This window comes from Corvus kubaryi, unplaced genomic scaffold, assembly GCF_017639235.1.
Source record: "Corvus kubaryi isolate FWS band 111438036 unplaced genomic scaffold, C.kubaryi_AGA036_p1.0 68, whole genome shotgun sequence".
Taxonomy (NCBI): Eukaryota; Metazoa; Chordata; class Aves; order Passeriformes; family Corvidae; genus Corvus; species Corvus kubaryi.
Window position 1 is genome coordinate 15,584,292 of NW_024582056.1, and position 19,009 is coordinate 15,603,300.

A 19,009-nucleotide genomic window follows, 5' to 3' on the forward strand; every position below is an offset into this window, starting at 1 on the left:
TAGAGTTGGAGAAACTGAGGCCCAAGGATGTGACCTTCTCATAGCACAGTCTGGGAGAACCTCACCTGCCTCCTTGTTCCAGGGCTGCCCTTTGGGTCATACTATCTCTCACCTGCTAGTCCAGACAAGATGACTGATGACAACTCTCTGCAGGAGAGAGCAGATGCAGATTGATGTTCTCTCTCCCTCCTTTGTAACTTCAGGCACTTCACCAAGACATCTCAGATAGGAATATGAAACTGTCATTAGGAAAAAAAAATAAAAGCAGAAGGAATAAGTGTCAGGATCTATTCACAATAGACAAATTGAATACAATTCATCAGACCTGCTGATATTCTCTGGAGGGAGGTGGGGTGGCCACTGAGTCAACTTTTCCCATCATTTTTGCTGGCACTTTCTTCTGTCCTTTCATCTGCATGAGAAAAGCAGTAGTGTTGTCCCCAGCCTGGGTGCTGCATGTCACCTGGTCCCACAACAGGCTCCCTCACAGGCATTACAGTCCCCAAGAGGAGGGGAACACAAGGGCGTGCGGCTGGTACTGAGCGTCCCTTTGAGCGCAGCGAGCACTAAGGCGGGAGGCCGATGATATGTCAGATTTCTAATTAACATTCACCAGTCTCCAACCTGGCTCAATTCATTATTCATCTGCAAATTTTCCTCCCTAAGTTCCTACTTTTCTTTTGCTGTCACCCACTAAGCAAAACTATTCTTTTCCCCCCCAGAAGCTCCATCCACATCTCTGCTAATATGTCATACTCAGACTGTGACAGAAGAGAAAGAAATGGTTACAAACCAGGTCCCGGAGCAGTCATCAATATTTACAGGAGTCTGACAATGACTTATCTTAGACCATTTACATTTAAACCACAGAAATGCAAATGACGTATTGTTTGCATTGTGAGCAGCAAGGATGGGATATTCTTACACTAGCAGAGATCTGTTGCTCTTCCAGAAATATTTCTTTTTGGTCCTGCCCTGGCATCTCTCTGTAACATGCAGTCAGGAAGTCGCTTAGGAAAGGCAATACAAAAGACAGAGTGGGCTTTCTGGCTCAGAAACAGGTGTAGGTTGCTTAAAATTTTGGCAGAGGAGAGAAGGGAGGAAAAAGTCTTTGCAGCAGTTGTTCACCATCAGAGCCTCTGCTGCGCTCTTTTGTGGCAGTTGCCCAGTGAGCCAGTGAGTGCTGAACTGATATAAAAGATTGATCCAGATAAAATATTTAGGGATTGACATGATTAAATATGCAGGGTATGAAATGAACGTTTCACTCTCCACCATTCTTCTCCAAAACATGAGCCTATGTATTGCACACTGTGGGTAAGATGGCATGGGGATAAAAGGAAAAAGAAGGAAAATCTCTTAAGTGGGGGGTCTCATTTTGAGCCTTCAGAGGAAAGAGAGTTCATACTGATGGGAACATAATCCTCAAGATGAGGTTTCAGTGCAGGGTGCCCACAGGGAGCAGGAGTGCTGCCTGCCTCCCTGCTGCCCTGGGCAAGGGCCTGCAGGTGCTCTCGCTGTGATGGTTGTACACACTCACCGCAGCATCCTGGCCCTGGGACACTTGTTGAAAGCCGTCCAGAGCATCAGATGGCACATCAGAGAGCAGAAAGCAATTTCAGCCATGTGATTGCTTCTGGTAGCAGCACTCATTGCCAGTTCAAGGTTGTCAGCCTCCCAAACTGACTTTTATTCTCAGCTAGGGTTGTTGTTGGCTTTTTTTTTCTTTAACACAGCAATCTTTATGCTAGGCATCATCTGCAGAATTGGCTGCAAAGATACAGATTATCATTCCATCAAGTTTGCTAGATCTGAATCTTCTTGTTTATTTGTCTTTGCATGACTGAGAAAAGCACTCAGGGCTGCTCTGGAAGTAGAGGCTACCCTCAGGAATAAGGAAAAGTCCCATGAGTGTAAGAGAGAATTTCACTACATCTTGGATGTGTGAGATGTGGGAGGACAAACCCCCTCTTTTTTTGTTGCTTGCTCATGTTGCTGTGTATGAGTTATTTCCAAATGATGAAAGTGATTGCCAGGAGTAGACAGGTTGTTATGAATGGCATAGCTTTTGAATTCTGCTTATAGTTACCCTTCTTTCATGTATATTTTTCCTTTTATTTATTTATTTATTTATTTAAAAAATTTTATTTTTAGGTCCCGTATCTAGTTCATTTCTTGCCTTATGTGAAAGACTTAGTAGTCCCTTGCTTGATTTCCATACTAATTAAGTACATGACTTCTCTAAATAACTACCACATCCTCGCTGACTTAATATGTACTTTTATACCCTTAGTAATGATCTGATAACAGTGTCAAAGCAAGACACAGAACAAGAAACTGTGGGGATTAGATATCAAGGAGGACACTACAGGGACCGTGTTAATTGAGGCAATCAGCAAGATTAAGATAAGTCTTGCTGCTCCCTCATATTGGTCTTAATGACACAACACAGACCCCAAAGCACTTTACCTGCTGCACAACGTGGTTAAATGGCTCTCTTCCCTAGGGTGTGTAATCTAATCTGCTAGATAAAACACTTAGCAGACTCAAACCAGCTGGTGTTAAAAGCTGTCTGTCTAAGATACGGCAACCTGTGTAAGGCTTTAAAGACTACTAAAAATAGTGAAGGCCAATAAAAGTTGTCATTTGGTGTGTATGTGCATGCACACAGAGACAGAGATGTGTGCTTGTGCTTGTGGTGTGTGTGAGTGCACAGGCTGGACTGACCTGGGTTGATGCTGCCTCAGCTTCACCAATCAGGCCCTGCCCAAGTGATCTCTAAACAACATTTCCCTGAATTTCCGATAGAATCCATGGGTGTACACGTGACACAATATAACATTAAAATTTTAAAAAAGACTATTCCTGCTTCAAAAATATTGGCATTTTTCCTTCCCCTCCCCCTCCCCCCCCAGGCTTCTTTCTACAATTAAAATGAAAATACCTGTGCAACAAATGATTTTGCATAAATTGGCTTTGAATAATGGAGCTGTTGACAAGTAAAAAAAAGGCACTACCCAAACATTTTTCAAAGCAATTCTTGACAGAATTCTTCAAACAGAGATAAACATTGCTCGTGTAATGATTTGCCACATGACCTTGCTCTTGAAGTGCCAAGCAAAGTGAAAAATAGCACATTCAAACAAAAAATAGTGCTGATTTTGATTCCCAAAATAATGTTTTTGTAGATGGAACTATTTCTGCTATGGACTAACGTGCACATACAGAGAGAAAATTAAGATTTTCCTCCAGCAATATATGACATTTCCCTCTCAGCTAGATAACTAAGAGGCTATTTGGGCTCACTAAAAACACTTCTGCACATCTGGAAGCAATACAACTCAAAAGCAATTCGGCAGGAAGGATAAGTCTCGCAGTCGAGGTGGAGGATCAAAAAGGAGTGTTCAGTTCAGCCCTGTCCTGGCCTCTGAGCCAGCCTCTTTCTCCCTCCAAGCTTCCCATTCCCATGGGTCTCTGTGGGTCAGGGGTTCCTATTTGACCAGAGATGCTTCCCATCTTCTCTGGCATCAGAGTCCTTGTTTTCCATGCATTTATAGACAAATAAGAAAAGTTTGGGAAACAAGCAGGAGGAAATGAAAGTAATCCCTGATGGGAAGAAATCCAATATAAGTGGCCCCCTGAAACCACCTTTCAGGAGGTGGGAAGCTCTGTATGATGGCAATGTTGAAAGTGCTGGGTAAAGCCTGCCTGGGCAGGGCGCAGGCTGTAAGAGGGAAGGTGGCACATTCCCCACCACTGCTGGTTTGGGGAGGGTGGGAACAGCACATCAGAGGCAGCAAACCTGCTCTGCCTCTGTGTCAGGGAATGGCTTTGTAAACTGCACACACCTATGAAACCAAAATAGTGTCGTTCAGAGAGGGGAGGTCCTTTGCAGCCCCAGTCCTGGTGCAGATTGGTGTCCTCCTTCAGCAAGGAAAACTGTGCCAAAGCAGGAAGAACAGGCTGCCATCACTGCCCTGGCGAGCTGTGTAACTCCAAGTGTCACACACCTTCAATAGTTAAAGACACTAGTTTCCTAAACTGGAAAAGTTACAAGTGAAACTGAGTGTAAAAAATTGTTAGGTAGAAGCACATATTAAATGGCCAAAAAGCCATTACTTCACAGTAAAGGAGTGGAATAATATTGGTGAAAAGCACATTCTCTTTCATCAGAAGAATGAAGGCAGGAATAATGAATTAAAAAGCAATATGCAACATATGGCAAAAAGGGGGAGGTGATAAAAATCCATATAAATAAGAGTTTATGAGGTGTAGAAAATTGATAAAGGATACTAAAGACATCAGGAAAAAACTTCATGGCTGGTCAGACTTTGTTGAAGAAGAAGGATTTTCTTGAAAACATATAAATAACAGCAGAAAAACTATCAATGCCATAGACTCATTACTAGCTAAGACAGCCCAGTCATTAATAACAATGAAGAAAACCCCCAAACTGTTCAACAATTATTTCTGCTATTTGGAATAATGTATTTTCTGACATATTACTAATTAAGAAAGATATTGAACAATTTTCACTAGGGCTAACCCATTTTTTAAGTTGGAAGGTCCACAAAAATGGCCCACAAGAGTCAATGAAGGGTATCTTTAGCTTATGTAAATTTTTTAATATTAATATTTTTAATAATGAGGACATTCTCATAGTTCAGTGTCCATACTGTGTAAAAATTCAGAGATAAATGAAACCATGTAGGTAAATATAGCCCAGTTTACTTGATATCAATATCAGGCAGAGTATTGGAGAAATTAATGGAAAATTTAATTAATAAGTAGTGAGAAGAGAGGCGTATAATTAACATGGCCATACTGAGAGGGAGTTTGTGATTTCAGCCTGGCCCCCAGAGGTGGAAGTGTGGTTACTAGAGCATAACCAGGCAGGACCAATCTCTTCAGTGCACAAGGCTTGAGCGTGCAGGAGACCCAGGACCAGCACGACAAAAGCCAATGTGCAGCTTCCTTCCATCCAAGATGGAGTCTGTGATTCCCCTCTCCGGCTGTCCCCTAACCCTGCAAGGGGTGAGTAACCCCCACTGCCAGGGTCACACAGTGATGGGTGGCACTGAGGAAAAGCCGCAGGAGCCAGGGACAGAGTCTGAAACATCTTCCAGAGTGGAAGGTGGAGGAGCCTGGTGGCTCCTGGTGGCAGGCTCCTGCTGGCCCAGGTGGCCAGGGCAGCGGATGCCAGAGGGCCGGGGCTGTAACAAAGTGCAGGACACAGAGATAGGGACATGGAGTCAGTGAGGCAGGAGTAAAGGCAGAAGAAAGGCAGTGGGAGCTGTGGGAAGGAATGAAGAGAGTCTGAATTTATCAACAATTTTCCAAAAGATCTGTGTCCTAGGCAAGAGATGAGAAAGGCTCCCATGGACAGAAGAGTCAGGTCTTGTGCCATGGTCCACTGTCACATGCATGGTCTTCATATGAAAGGCAAGATTTCAACATTGACCAGTGAATCTCAAATGGCTTTTCTGTTTTAATTTGTTCTTTAACACAGAAGAGTCATTCAGGTAAATAAATAAGGTGATTGTGCAGAAACCTGTGAAGCCAAAAATGAAATGGGGGCAGGAAGCAGAGCAGGGTAGGTGCTTCAGGAAGTGAGGGCAACAACTGGGCTGTGGGATGTTCAGTTGACAAAAAAATAAAAAAGGAAAAGAAGGAAAGGGGCATGTGATATAGACTTTAGAGGCTTCATCAAATGCCCTTAACCAGCTTTCATGAAATGATGGGCGTGTGGCTGAACTAGCCTTTCAAAGGAGTGCTCTGGCAGATTGGTGGGGAATACAATGAAGGGTCATTTTTCTCTTGGAGCTCTTTAATTCCTTTCTTTTATTGAATCAGTGAATTGCAGATTTGGCCTATCAAAGGTCCAGGTTCCTTTGGAGCTGTTTGATGGTGAGCCATATTCTGCCTTGACTTCCATCCCAGGCAACCCACCAAGTTCAGTGGCACCTTGTGGAGAGTAAAGCAGGACAGACTTTAGCTTGATGTTCTTAACAGTGTTATGGCTGCTAATGAAGCATGACCTGATCTGGTACATGTTCAGACACTGCTGCCAGAGTCTGCAGTGGAATAGACCGTCTTTAATGCGAAGATGGAATTAATTCATCAGCTCATCTTGTATACAGGAAAGTAGAACAAGTTTTGTCTTTTGTTCAGTTTTGTTCCCATTGGAGAGTCACTCAGACAAAACATGCAACAAAGAATTTGGGCATTTTAGGCAGTGAAAAGGTTTCTTTTCCCCTTGCTCCTGCCCCACCCTAAAGTAAGGGGGCTGATTATCTCGTTAGATAACATGGGCAAGTTTTAAGACTTCTCTTACAAAAGAAAGGATAGGAATGTTGCTTTTATAAGGAAGAATTGCAGAACTGGAAATGATCCATATTTGGGACATGAATGCAAGCTGTTATGCAGATCAAAGTGTCTATTTGAAGCTGAATTACTCAACAGCATCTATCTATGCCTCTTCAACACCTGCAGATTAGCAATGTAATCATGTGGAGGTTGCTATAGCTACATCTCTAGAGCAGGTGGAGTTCTTCATCTCTAGGAGCATTATGTTCGTTCTTTGCAAATAAACCGTGTAAGAGTGTATTTAAAACACCACCCTAGTGGTATCAGCTCCCGTCTCTTGCTGACAATGCCATGTCTGTCCTTACCCTATCGGTCCTGATTGTTTTCTCCAGAAACAATTGTTTCCTGCCACTTCCTTCTGAGCATCAAGCTTCCCCTGTAAATACATGTGAACAAGCACCAGGGCCTTGCCAACTCAGACCTAGTAAGGTCATAAAGCAAGTGCTTAAGTTTAAGCTGAGGAGGATGGTTCAAGTACAGCTAGCAAATATGTAGTCTTGCCTTGGGGCTGATGGCATGTAAGACTGTAAGCTGGAGCTAAACACAGCACATAGCAAAACTACCAGCCTTCAGCAACAACAGTCTCCAGGGACTGACAAATGCTCAAACAGCAGGAGTGCTCTGGTTGTGATGGTTTTCTGCTGGTTGTTCACCTAAGAACAAGGGCTCTACTCTCTTTTTTTTTTTTTAAATTGAATACTTCAACCTTCTTGTTTGGGTTCCTCTAGTGTTTACTATAGCAAAGGGCTGTTCAGATGACCTTTCCACCTAGCTGTCTGTCTGCAGTGACTGGCATATGCTGTAACCCTTAACCCTTTGCCAGTCAAGACCACAACATGCTAACCTGTGTGAAAACTCAATAGCAATCCCTGTGGAAAAAGCTGATAGTCTAAAACAAGAGTCCTGACAAGTAGAAAAAAAGTGACAAAAAACTAAAAAGAGAAAGTACCAAAGAGTAGAAGAAGAAGAAAAAAAATCATGGTGCTTTGACTTGTCTAATTTTGTCATTCTCCTTGTTTGTCTTTTGCTCTAGCTCTGCATCAAGTGCAAGCTTTTCATTCCCTAGTGAAGGTAGGGAAGGAGAGATTTCTTACTAAAAATTGACAGCAGCAACAACAACAGAGCATGTTCTTCCTAAATTTTAATTACAAGACTAGAAAGCTAAATATCAGAAAATGCTCCAAACATAACATTACTTCAATAGCTTTTCGATAGAAACCTCCAGTTTTCCTCAGAAAGACGATGCTATTGAAAGGGTATTTAGCAAAATAGTAGAAATTTTTGCCAATGCACAACTTCATTCTCAGCACTGGCCTGTTTCCACTTGCTCCTTTTCCCTCTGTTGCACCTTAAGTCATGTCTTTGATACAATGACTTTTAAAATTTTTACAAATTACTGAAATATGGATGCTCCTCTGAGCCTGCTAACTTTTGTCTGCCCAAAAAGCAGTGCAGTAAAATTTATTTCTATAAATTCAGGCAGATAAGAATATGTCATGTTGCTTCGAGAGAAATCCATCTTCAGGTCACTTGGTGCATTATATGTCATAGAATCATAGAATAGTAGAAATGTAGAATCGTTTATGTTGGGAAAGAGCTTTGTTTCTCTCTCTGTCTTCAGGTTGTTTCCTTTCAGACAGTTTCTCCTACATGTTCTCCAGACTGCAGGCACTGATGACAATAACGAAGAGGATGCTCATTAGGAGAGAGGCTGTTTAGTGACAGCCTTTCCATTTATTTCAGGAATGGCTGTTGAAAAAGGTGAGCCCTACAAAGGCAGCACAGGGAAAATCACATTGGCCTTGCCTTTCTTCTGATGCTGTCATGGTCATAACCAGCAATCAAAACGTTGCCAAATGCAGCAGTGTGCATTCTGGCTTTGAAGGGGACATGGCTTTAAAACATAGAAGTGAAGCCAGTGGTAGCACCTGTGCTGTGAGAAATGGCTCCTCCTATCTAGGTGCCGAATTCCCCTCAGACTGAGCCATTACAGAGCAGGAATTATGCATGGGTAAATGTAAGACTTACGAGAGGTGTGCCCAATGGACAACTATGAAAATGGATTAATTTATTTTTTAAAGCTCCAAGTCCAGAATTAGGGTTGGTTTTTTGTTTTTCTCTTTGAGCTGTTTTTTCTCCAAGGTCTATTAAAATTTGCAAACTGTTAATTTTGCACTACACCAAATTAAGAGTAACATTTGTTCATGATTTAGCTGCCAGGAACTTGATTTTGCTTTTTGTGGCCTGCCTGACAAACAAAAGGCACACACAATCTTGCATGACCAAGGTTTTCAAAAGCAGCTGGCAATGTGGGCGACTGTGTTTCCCCACCCTGAGACTCCTGCAGTGAACTTCCTTCCCTGAAACTGGGCCTTCCTTAAGATATCTCCAGTTAAGCAAATAAAAGATATCCCCCATATCATTAGTCAATTTTAATGCAAGCCACCTTAACCATCAGAAATGAAGAACATGGTCCCAATAATTGCCACTGTGCCCCAGTTGCCATGGGCACATGCAGAACTTTTTCTGAAGGGGAAAAACTCCTGCTGGGAAGTCTCCTGGATGATTTTGTTACAGGGAAAATAAAAGAAAGTCAGTCCTTTTGAAGTGGTAGCAATCAGTACTCAAGCTGAGGCAGAATCTTTTTTTTCCTGAAAGAAATACAAAGGGAAGAGAAAAGCCCACAAAACATGGCATCTGTTTCTTTTGAGCCGAGTGGGAGGAGGCAGCTCAATTCCATCTCTCAGTATGGCATTGTGCTCACAGCCCCCAGACTGGGCTTGGCCACGGACACAGCCTGTGCTGTGCCATGCCCTGGGGGTCCATCAGTGGCAGCGTGGTCCCATGCTAGCCTGGTGCATGCACACTGGCTGTGGGTGGGAGCTCCAGGCACACTGGCCGGCACAATTCAGAGGCCAAAGAGCCACAGCAGGTCACCCACAATCTGCAGCACAGCTTCCTTTCTATTCCCATTGCTATGGAAATTGTTTCTGGAGGCAACCCTAATTTTCTTTTCATCAATCAATTAGGGGCAGGCTTTGCACTGGGCTGTTTGTTTCCTCAGCACTGCTCCATTTGATATTATTTTCTCCATGACAAATTAACCACAGCTGGACCTGTCTGAAATTGCTAAGAATTCTCTTATATAAAGTGAAGGAAAAAAGGGAGAAAAACACAGAATAAGCATGAGAAGCAGGAATAAATTGATATTTCATAGGGGAAGGAGTGGGAATAGCAGGGACCTGACAGCTGCTCAGGGAAAAGGATGTCCTTTGATTGCCTGTCTGGTCAGGTCCCACCATCTCCCAGGGTCAGGCAGGCTAACAGTGTGGTGCAAAATCCAGAGCTCCTGGGTGTATTAGTGGTGACATTTCTTGTTATGCTGAGCTATGTAACCAGCCAGGAGCTTTCTGGAAAAGTCCAGTTGTGAGGTGGTCCTTTATCCCTTTACCACAGACTCAGTCAAGCAAAGACTCCCATGTTCTACATAGGGACATGTCCTCTCAGGGAGTAAGAAAAGGGGGAAAAATATGTTCTTTTTTTGCTAGTATGAAAGTCTGGTACAAGCAGCTTTGAAATTCTCACATCATGTGCTCCCTTAGTTCAAACAAACTTATTTCACATTTTCCCTCTGCCTTCCCCCATCTTCTACAGTTCCTTGCTGCAACAGTCTCCCATAACACATTAACAGATTAAAAATAACCTTCTGCCACCCTTCATCTACTTTGGCCAATTTAAAACTAGACAAACTACCACAGGCACTGTGGAGTAGAGGAAGCAATGTGTGCACATGTGCGTGCATATGGGCTCTGACCTAAAGGGAACAACTTTAATAGCAAGAGGCAAGAGGTTGTTTTTATTTCCAAGATGTCTGATTTTGCACCCTCCCTTTCCTGCTGGTTCTTTTTATTTTTTTCTTCTGCTGAGACCATCAGCCAAAGGTCTAGAAAAGCAGTAGTTATGGTTATCGTGTGACAGGAACAAGGATTCATGAACAGGATGCAAAAGACCCTGTCAATGCATTCACCTTTGCTGAAGCAATTGGGTCCTAATGATTAGAGCTGAGTGAGCAGCTGAGGGAGAGGGATGCATGGAAAGGCAGAGCTGTGTTTTGAGTTGGCCCTTGGTGCAGATATTTCTCAAAGAGTTGTGTGCAAATGGCTACTAGATGCCATCCTGCACACCCCACCTCCGTATGAAGTATTTTGAGGGGACCTTTGGTTCAGAAGTGTCAGCAGGGGAGTGAGCACACACGTGGTGCAAGGACAGATATAAGGAATCCAAGGAATACAGGGAGTTGGAACTACATCTTAATATCTTGGGTGTTCTTGCAAAATTATAGTAACTGCAATGCCTTTATGAGCAGGATGAGGTTGGACAGGAGCAAAAAAGCCTGTGGGGTACGGGGGAAGAGATGCTGTGATCTGTGTCCTCTGTCCACCCAGTACCTGAATTGCTCAGGATGCCTGAGGTCTGTCTGTGCAGAGGGCAGAGTGGGAAACTGGACAAGAACAACCCCAACACCCTGTTGATATGCAATACCCACCTGTAGAAAGGGATAGCTGGGCCATGTGGGTGGGCAATTGCCATCCCAGCTGATAGTCACCACTGGTTTTCTCCTGTGATAGAGCTCAGTATTCTCTTCAACATGTCTCTTCAACATCTCCATAAACTTGGATACAGGACTTGGAGGCATAACAAACATGTTTGCTGATGAAAGTAAATTGAGAGGAGCTGTTGAGTACCTCAGAGGCAGGGAGGCCCTGCAGAGAGACCTCAACATATCAGAGAGCTGGGCAATCACCATCTGTATGAAGTTCAACAAAAGTCAGTGCTGGATTCTGCACCTGGGATGGAGCAACCCCAGATGAACATACAGACTGGTACCAGTGCCATGGACAGGGACCTGGGAGTCCTGGTCAGTGGAAAGTTGACCATGAGTCAGCAGTGCCCTGGCAGCCAGGAGGGCCAAGTGTGTCCTGGGGGGCATCAGGCACAGCATCAGCAGCTGGGCAAGGGAGGGGATTGTCCCGCTCTGCTCTGCACCGGGGCAGCCTCACACTGAATTCTGTGTGCGGTTTTGGGTGCCACAATATGAGAAAGACATTAAAGTATTAGAGAGCATCCAAAGGAGGGCAGTGAAGATGGTAAAGGGCCGGGAGGGGAAGCTGAATGAGGAGAGGTTGAGGTCACTTGGTCTGTTCAGCCTGGGGAAGACTGAGGGGAGACCTCATTGCAGTTTCAACTTCCTTGTGAGGTGAACAGGAGGGGCAGGCACTGATCTCTTCTCTGCGCTGACCTGTGACAGGACCCGAGGGAATGGCCTGAAGCTGTGTCAGGGGAGGTTTAGGGTGGATATCAGGAAGAAGGTTCTTCACCCAGAGGGTGGTTGGGCACTGGTACAGGCTCCCCAGGGGAGTGGTCACAGCACCAACCTGACAGAGTTCAAGAAGCGTTTGGATGATGCTCTTGAGCACATGGTGTTATCCTTGGGATGTCCTGTGCAGGGCCAGGAGTTGGATTTGATAATCCTAGGGGGTCCTTTCCAGCTAAGGATACTCTGTGATTCACACAAAATGTTTTGTGTAGCAACTTAAGATACACAAATCCTTTAGCAAGGATTTAGAACAGATTTTTCTAAAGCATTTAATAATTTGCTTCAATGATAATTTGTGATGGTTATTAAGCAGTGTTAACCAGGTTCAATCAATCTGTAAATTGGGCTGGATGGCAAAATATAGAAATTTCTGGGTAACCAGGCCTGACACAAAATCTGTTTCCCTATTGTGCTCCCTTGAGAACATGCAAAAATCAATAGCTGAGAAAGCCCTTCAATGCCTCTGTCCCCACATGAACTCTGTTTTTTCCCAGCTGCTACTCATTTACCTACCAAGGCAAACAGATGCTTCCTGAGGTTTGCTGCCAGTATTGTGTTCACCTTGACAAAGGTGAACTGGTGTCAAGACACAGCAGAGTATGTGCTGAGAGACTGAGCTTGTTCAGAAGCCATGGTTTGCTTCCCCCAGTCTTCACACACATCTGTACTTATTCATGCGTGCACACATAGCTAAAAGAGCACCTGTTATCAGGAGAGCCATCTCCGGAAACTGGTGCATCCTGTCTGCTTCCCTCAGTCCACAACTTCAGCCTCCCTCCCTCTGTGACCTGCATCAAATTTCAGGGTAGACCAAAAAATGCTATGAATTTGGACCTATCAAGAACTAAACTTCATCACAAAAGCATCTCTGCCCAACCTGTAAAGTGAGGAGGCTTTGGAGCATTGCTTTCTCCTCTGACTTTGTATAGAGCTGTTCATTGCATGTGGAAAAATAGAACATCTTGTTACACAAGTCCTGGGGCACTCCTCTCTCTCGTACTGCTGCACGGCCGCATCTCTGGCATCAGTCAAGGACTCTACGGTCCTGGTGACCTAACGTCTGTGTTATTTGCTACATAAAGCTTTTAATGATATATTTAAAATTCTTATTATTTTTGTTCCCTTCATCTGAATTTGAAAACATTTCCTGGCAGTGCAGTATTGAATAAAAACTTTGAGACTGATGGACTTGGTTGCTTTTGTGGGGGGAAGTAAGGACGTTTCAGCTCTGACAATTGTTCTTCAGATTCCCTAGTTAGTTAGCTGATCATTTTCTTTCAGATTTAAATACCCTTCAGGATGGAATTAAAATCTTACTTTTCAAATTTAGTGCACATTAGGACTCGCAAATTCTCCACTGGTACACTAGCTGGGGGAAGATGCTCATTAATATCTGTTATTTTCTTACTAACAATAATTCTTAAGGTCTGTTCCACAAATACTTTGTGCAAAATGCTTAGTGGTAATTTCTTCAAAGCTCTAAGGATTATTAAGGTGAGGAGAGAAAACAGTTACAGCCTTGGCTTGTTTTGGTTTGCTCTGTCAAATCACTCAGCAAAAAATACCAGCATCAAGATGGTAGCAGTCATCTCCCATTCCCCCACTCTGCAGCCCTGAATCAAGAACTCCCATCTTTCCTGTGTGTAGGGACCAATTATTCCACGCCATGATGAATTCTTTCAAAATTAAGCCTTTCCCTTTGTGCATGAAAATTTTGGCATAATGTTTCTCAGCTTTCAGCATTACTGAGCAACCACTGGAGTTCCCAGCAACACTGCTTTGGACTTGCCCTGCCCCTTGGGGGGAAGAAGGTGGGGAGGAGCTTCCTGCCTGGATACCTTGGATAGGAGGCAGCCACTCTGGGTGGGACAATGCAGACGACGTGCCCACCATCCCACAGCCTTCCTTCATCTTGACTGGAGTCAGAGGAAATCTCATGTGTGTGCCCACACAGGTCACACTGCAGTCTTGGGGATCAATTCTCCTGGATAAAGCAGAGGTTTCCTCCTGGAGGGCACTGTCACGCTCTCTAGCAAGCAGCCTCGATTCAGGAAACTTTTTCCACTGGTTGTATATCAGTTGATTGGTACAGGACTCCTGGGGTACTGGAGAGTCAGATGATGAAATGCCTAACCCTTAGCTTCTCACAGTCTCATGCTGCTTCCTCTCTGCCTTCATGATCCCATACTGACATCCATTTACTTATCTAACCACAGGATAACTTTTTGTCTGCTTTTTCCCTAAGCTGTTGTGGGATTTGTTTCCAGTAGGCGTAGTACTTGATTAATGATCTTTCTGTTAACACTTGCTCATATTCCATATGGGATCTTCTTGGGTTATCTAAATGCACAAAATACTTAAAACAATATTTTTTTTTTCTCAGCTCATCTCTGTTTTTAATAACAAAATTTATTTCTACCTCCTCCAAAGAAAAAAGAGCATTTTTTAGCTTGCTCAAACTCATGTTGAATGTTATTTGTGATTCATGTTATCACCTTGTGCGATATTCTTAGAAAATAGAGCATGGACAGGCTCTGTCAGGAAGGGTTTTGTAATGTATTTGTCATTTCTTTTCTGTATAGATTAGGGCTAAATTTTTGATGGTAGATGAATTTGTAGACCCCATCTCTTTGAAATCACTGCAGCTACTCAAAAGAGAGAAGCTGCTTTTCTTTCAACCAATGATAGTAGCACTTTCCTGAATACAAGTAGAAAAATATTTATATCTGTATAAATGAGCAGTGTGTAACCGTAAATAAAAAACACAGCTAATAGAGTGTTATCACTGAAGTTGAAATTAAAATTGAATCCTGCCAAACCCTAAACACAGATCATGACAGAAAAATCCAATACAGTTTGGTGGGGGTTTTTTTGTTTGTAGGTGCTGTAATTATAGACTAGGTAAAGGAAGAAAGATTACACAGCAGACATAATTTGTCGTGATTTCGGTAACATTTCTGATGCAATCCATGAAAAGAACGACTACCTGTGCATGGCACCTTTATGTGCATCTCCATTCTGCCTCAGCGAGGCGCCATAGGCAGCGCTTGCCTCTCAACCCGAGCGATGTCACAGCCATGTGACCATGGCTGTGTGACCACAGCCTGAATGACCATGGGCCCCTTTCCAAAGGGGATGCACTGCTGTCTGCTGGGTGACTCCTGCTGGGGCTGTCCCTGACCCTGGCTCCCTGCAGCTTGATGCCCCTGCCCAGGGGAGCTCCTGATATAAGATAAATTAAGAAACCCTAGGGCGGAGGGGATGTGTTCACTTTTCCTAATTCCAAGACATTAGTCTCGAAGTAAGTTACTTTATGGACAGGGCTTGGTCTGGGTGCTGTGCCCTCCACTGGCAGAGCAGGAAAAGATTTGCAGCCATTGGAAACACAGACCGTTGTGGAAAAGTGCAGGTGGGCTCAGAAAACCCTCAGAGATGTTCACACCAAGATGGAAATCATTCCATTTTAGTTACCAAGAGTGAAGTCTGTTGTTGCTTTTCTGGAAAGCAAGGCTCCAGGCAACTTCTTGTACTTCAATAGCTGAAAATAAAGCCTTAAAAAAGAACATGTCAGGGAATTAAATGAGAGCCACAAATTTAGCAGGGCTAGTGATTGCCCAGGAGAATATTGAGGTGAAATGTATAGAAAAGAGGGGTTTTGAGACAGAGTTAAGAGAATTACGGGTCCCATCTGTAATGTCTGTTACAGTCTTGGCTGCTGGGTATTTACCTTCAAAGAAATCAGCTTCCACTGCTGTCTGCTGAGGAGCCCTAAATCAGGTGTGCAGGCACAATTACTGAAAATGAATCTGTCAGAGCAAATCTAGGTAATCAAGGAATTCTGATTGGGCACCCCTCCTGTACCCTTCTTTGCTTTAGGGATAACCTAAACCAGTGTTCCTCAGACCTGATGGGAATAAGCAACACAGGTACAAGGGAGATTTACTAAGAAGGTTGATGAAACTTTAAAGCATTGGCCACAAGCAGGTAATGACATCTGGGAGTCAGCCATTCACAGGCCATGTCAGATGGTGCTCTCCTTGTTTCACCATTAAAAGAATCAGGGTTATTTTAGTGCCAAACAGCAGACATAACATGATGCCATTTTCAGAAGCACCAGCAGCCCCTCATGGACAACACATGCCCAGAACTTCTTACGCCTTCATGCAATAGCAGGTACTTGTTCTGACAGGGCTTCAGTGCACAGTGCATAAGAGCTGATTTGTAAAGTGCATATTCCTGAGGAAAGGGGGTGAGACTCTCATTTGCTCATCTGAGCTCAGTCCATTGACTTGGGTCTCTGGGAAAAGATGTATTTTGTCATTAACTACACTTCTGTTTAGCTGTGCCTTTCTTATTATACATGGGATTCCCTCCAACTTGTCCTTTCTCCTTGATCTATGCAAGTTTCTGTAGGAAATTGCTCACGAATATATAAAAGGCTATGGACAATGTCAAGAAATGAGTATGTGAACACTTCTGGGTTTCAGACATTTTGGGTGGCTTTGGTTTTTTTTTGTTATGGTGATCTTCTTTGTTTGAATAAAGTTTTGCTCAAGGGACTGCTGTTGGCTGAGGTTCTGCAGCATGTTCTTGCTTCAGACCCTGCTCCACACAGCAAAGACACATGGAGCCCATTGAGCCATGGCTCCTGATTAACTGCAAAGGCAAACATTCCAGAGCTCTCCTGAAAGGGGACAAACTGTTATTCAGAGCAATGATTTCTGTGCTGTCCCTTCTGTGAAACAGGCAGGAAAAAAAGCACGTATTGCCTTCTCACAGCCTCTGTCAGAATTACTCAGAACATCTTTGCTCCCAATGGATGCATAGCTCAAATGAAAATGTTAACATAAAAGTTTAGGTCTGGATAACATTTTCAACATTTTTTTTAAAGAAAGTATTAGGGGTTTGTGGTTTTTTTGTTGTTCTTCATCTTCTACCTTTTTTTTCAGGTTTGGGCAAGGGGAAAAAATTTAAAACCCAATGGTTATCTTTTATGAGAAAAGAGTGTATTTTCTTGTTTTTTAAAAAATCCTATTTCAGCTTCCAATTATTTATCCAAATATTTTTATTCCCCTCTGTACTCAGGTCGTTTGATTTAAAAGAGGCAATGCTGTATTTAACCTTACTAGCACTGAAAGCAATAAAATATGGAATGAATAGGTGAAAAGGGATAGCAAATCCCTACTGCAGAATTACCTGGCATATTCTGAGCCATGGGAAGATCTCAACAAAATAAAATTTACTTAATACTGATGAATGTGACAGTGTTGCACCTGGAGGGAAATAACAATAATCAACACAAATATTTAGAAAACATTAATATAGGAAAATACCTTGGGGTTATAGCAGGTAATGAAAAGAGTTGCCATTGTGAGGGAAGCAATCACTGTCCCAGCCAGTTAAAAGAGAAATCTGCCATGTGACAAAAAGGGACTGATGGGTGCAGCATTATGCAGTCTGGGTAAGGCTAAAGCACAGCACAAGTTTTTAAGCCTCACTTTGAGAAAGGTCAGTGAAAAGTGACAGAGTACCTAAGAATGGGAAGCAGGAATGGTGAAGGGAACTGCAGGTGGGAGGTGTGAAAGAAAGCACAGGGCAGGAGGGAGCCCCAGGTAGTCCTGGGACAAGTGCTTGTATTTGTGTGCTGTCAGGATGGACCTTCCCTGCAGCAGAGGTGGTAGAAGGGTCTCGAATTAAAAGTGGAACAATCCCATTTAGATACAAGAGAAATGACTTCGTAATAAGGGCTATTAGGCACGCAATAGAATAAGCTGGCTGATGAGCAGCTGAACATGAGTCACTATTGGTAGAAGGTTTCCAAGGCGAGACTGGAAAATGTAGCAGAGGGATTGCCGTAGAAGAGGCCTCTCAGCATCATCTGAGCACGGCTGATCTAAAAGCTCCTCTGCTGTCATTTTCATTTGCAATTCTGAGATCTCACGGGCTGTAAAAAAATGCCTCCACACACAACAGAAGAGCTTTATTAATTAAATCCATCTGCCATATGTGATAAGGCTAGACTATGATTGGGACAAAAGGTCCAGCCCAGCAAGCCTCACCATTGCTGTCCCATCTGCTTTCCAAGCGTTTGCAAGTGCAGGTCCAGAAGCTGGAGATGCTGTGTTCAAAGTCATCCGCAGAGGTGGCTTTTACCACACGCATTTCCAAAGGAGGCTGGCACAGCTCCTGCCTATTTTAAAATGTTTGCTTCTGGAATTCGCAATGCTTGTACCGGTTAAATACTAAATTATCATAAATGTAATTTACATGTTTCCCAAATAAGGGAATGCAAGCGGAGAAGAGATTTTCTGAATGTTCATATTTCCAAATTAAAGGAATGTAAATGAGCCTGCTGTTCAATTCAGTGTGTAATGTGTTATTTCACGGTTGTCTCCTTGATATTACAGTCCCCCTTTACATTAGGCAATGTCATATTGCACCCAAATCACCATGAGACAAAGATGTTCCCCTTTAATGTAATAAAGGACAAGGACAATATTCCAACAGAGAAAATAGCATGCATTCTGATTTGTACAAATGCACCATCTCCCACTGAAAATACTCCACCTTGTCCCCTCCACCACAATGTGCAGTGCTGTGTAGCATCTTTCAACAAAAAGCCTTTGTGGCAAGGTTCCTGCTGACTCCTCATCCTTCCCTCAGCACCCCACACCTTACTGAGGAAGCAGCTGCTTCAGAGCTTCCCAGGGATTGTCTGCTCCTGACAGCACAGGTGTGATGTGGCACTCAGGAGCTCAGACTGCTTCTCGCCAGAGGATTTCTGCTCTGCTTTTTTTCCTCCTGTTCTTATAGCCAAGCAGAGGGAAATTATTGGATGGCTCAAAATTCATTCATTCATTAGGTGCTGGTGACTGCTGTTCCTTCCCTCCCCCGTTATCTTAAAGGAAAAGCTGGCACCCTGTGTAGCGTGGTTAACGGGACGGTGGGAGGAGATTGATTTGTGAGACGTTAAAGGAATGATTTGTTAGACTTTAAGTCAATCACAGCTCAATCTGGACAACCATAAAACATCTTTACTTCTACCACTAGGTGAAATTTATAGTGCTGCTTACTGGAAAGTGAAATGCTCCCACAGGTTGAGGGGAAATCCTGAGAGTTCTTATTCAAGGTGCTCCTTGCTCTTGTCTCCCCAGATTTATTTCCTGCAGCCAGCCATGTGAACCTGTTTTGGTGACAGCCCTTTGGTGGTGTAGGGATGCAGAGAGCATATTCTTAAGCCACAGTGGTTTAGGGATAGGCAGATCT

The 19,009-nt window shown here is 43.4% G+C and overlaps 1 long non-coding RNA gene across 1 annotated transcript in view; it reads left to right on the forward strand.

Moving 5' to 3' along the window:
• The window catches only part of LOC121674407, a 100,528-nt gene extending 82,438 nt beyond the window's left edge, over positions 1–18,090 (forward strand). Inside the window, exon 7 of the long non-coding RNA XR_006019610.1 lies at positions 4–18,090. This is a non-coding gene — a long non-coding RNA (uncharacterized LOC121674407). The remainder of the gene's footprint in view (positions 1–3) is intronic.
• Positions 18,091–19,009: the final 919 nt, after the last annotated feature.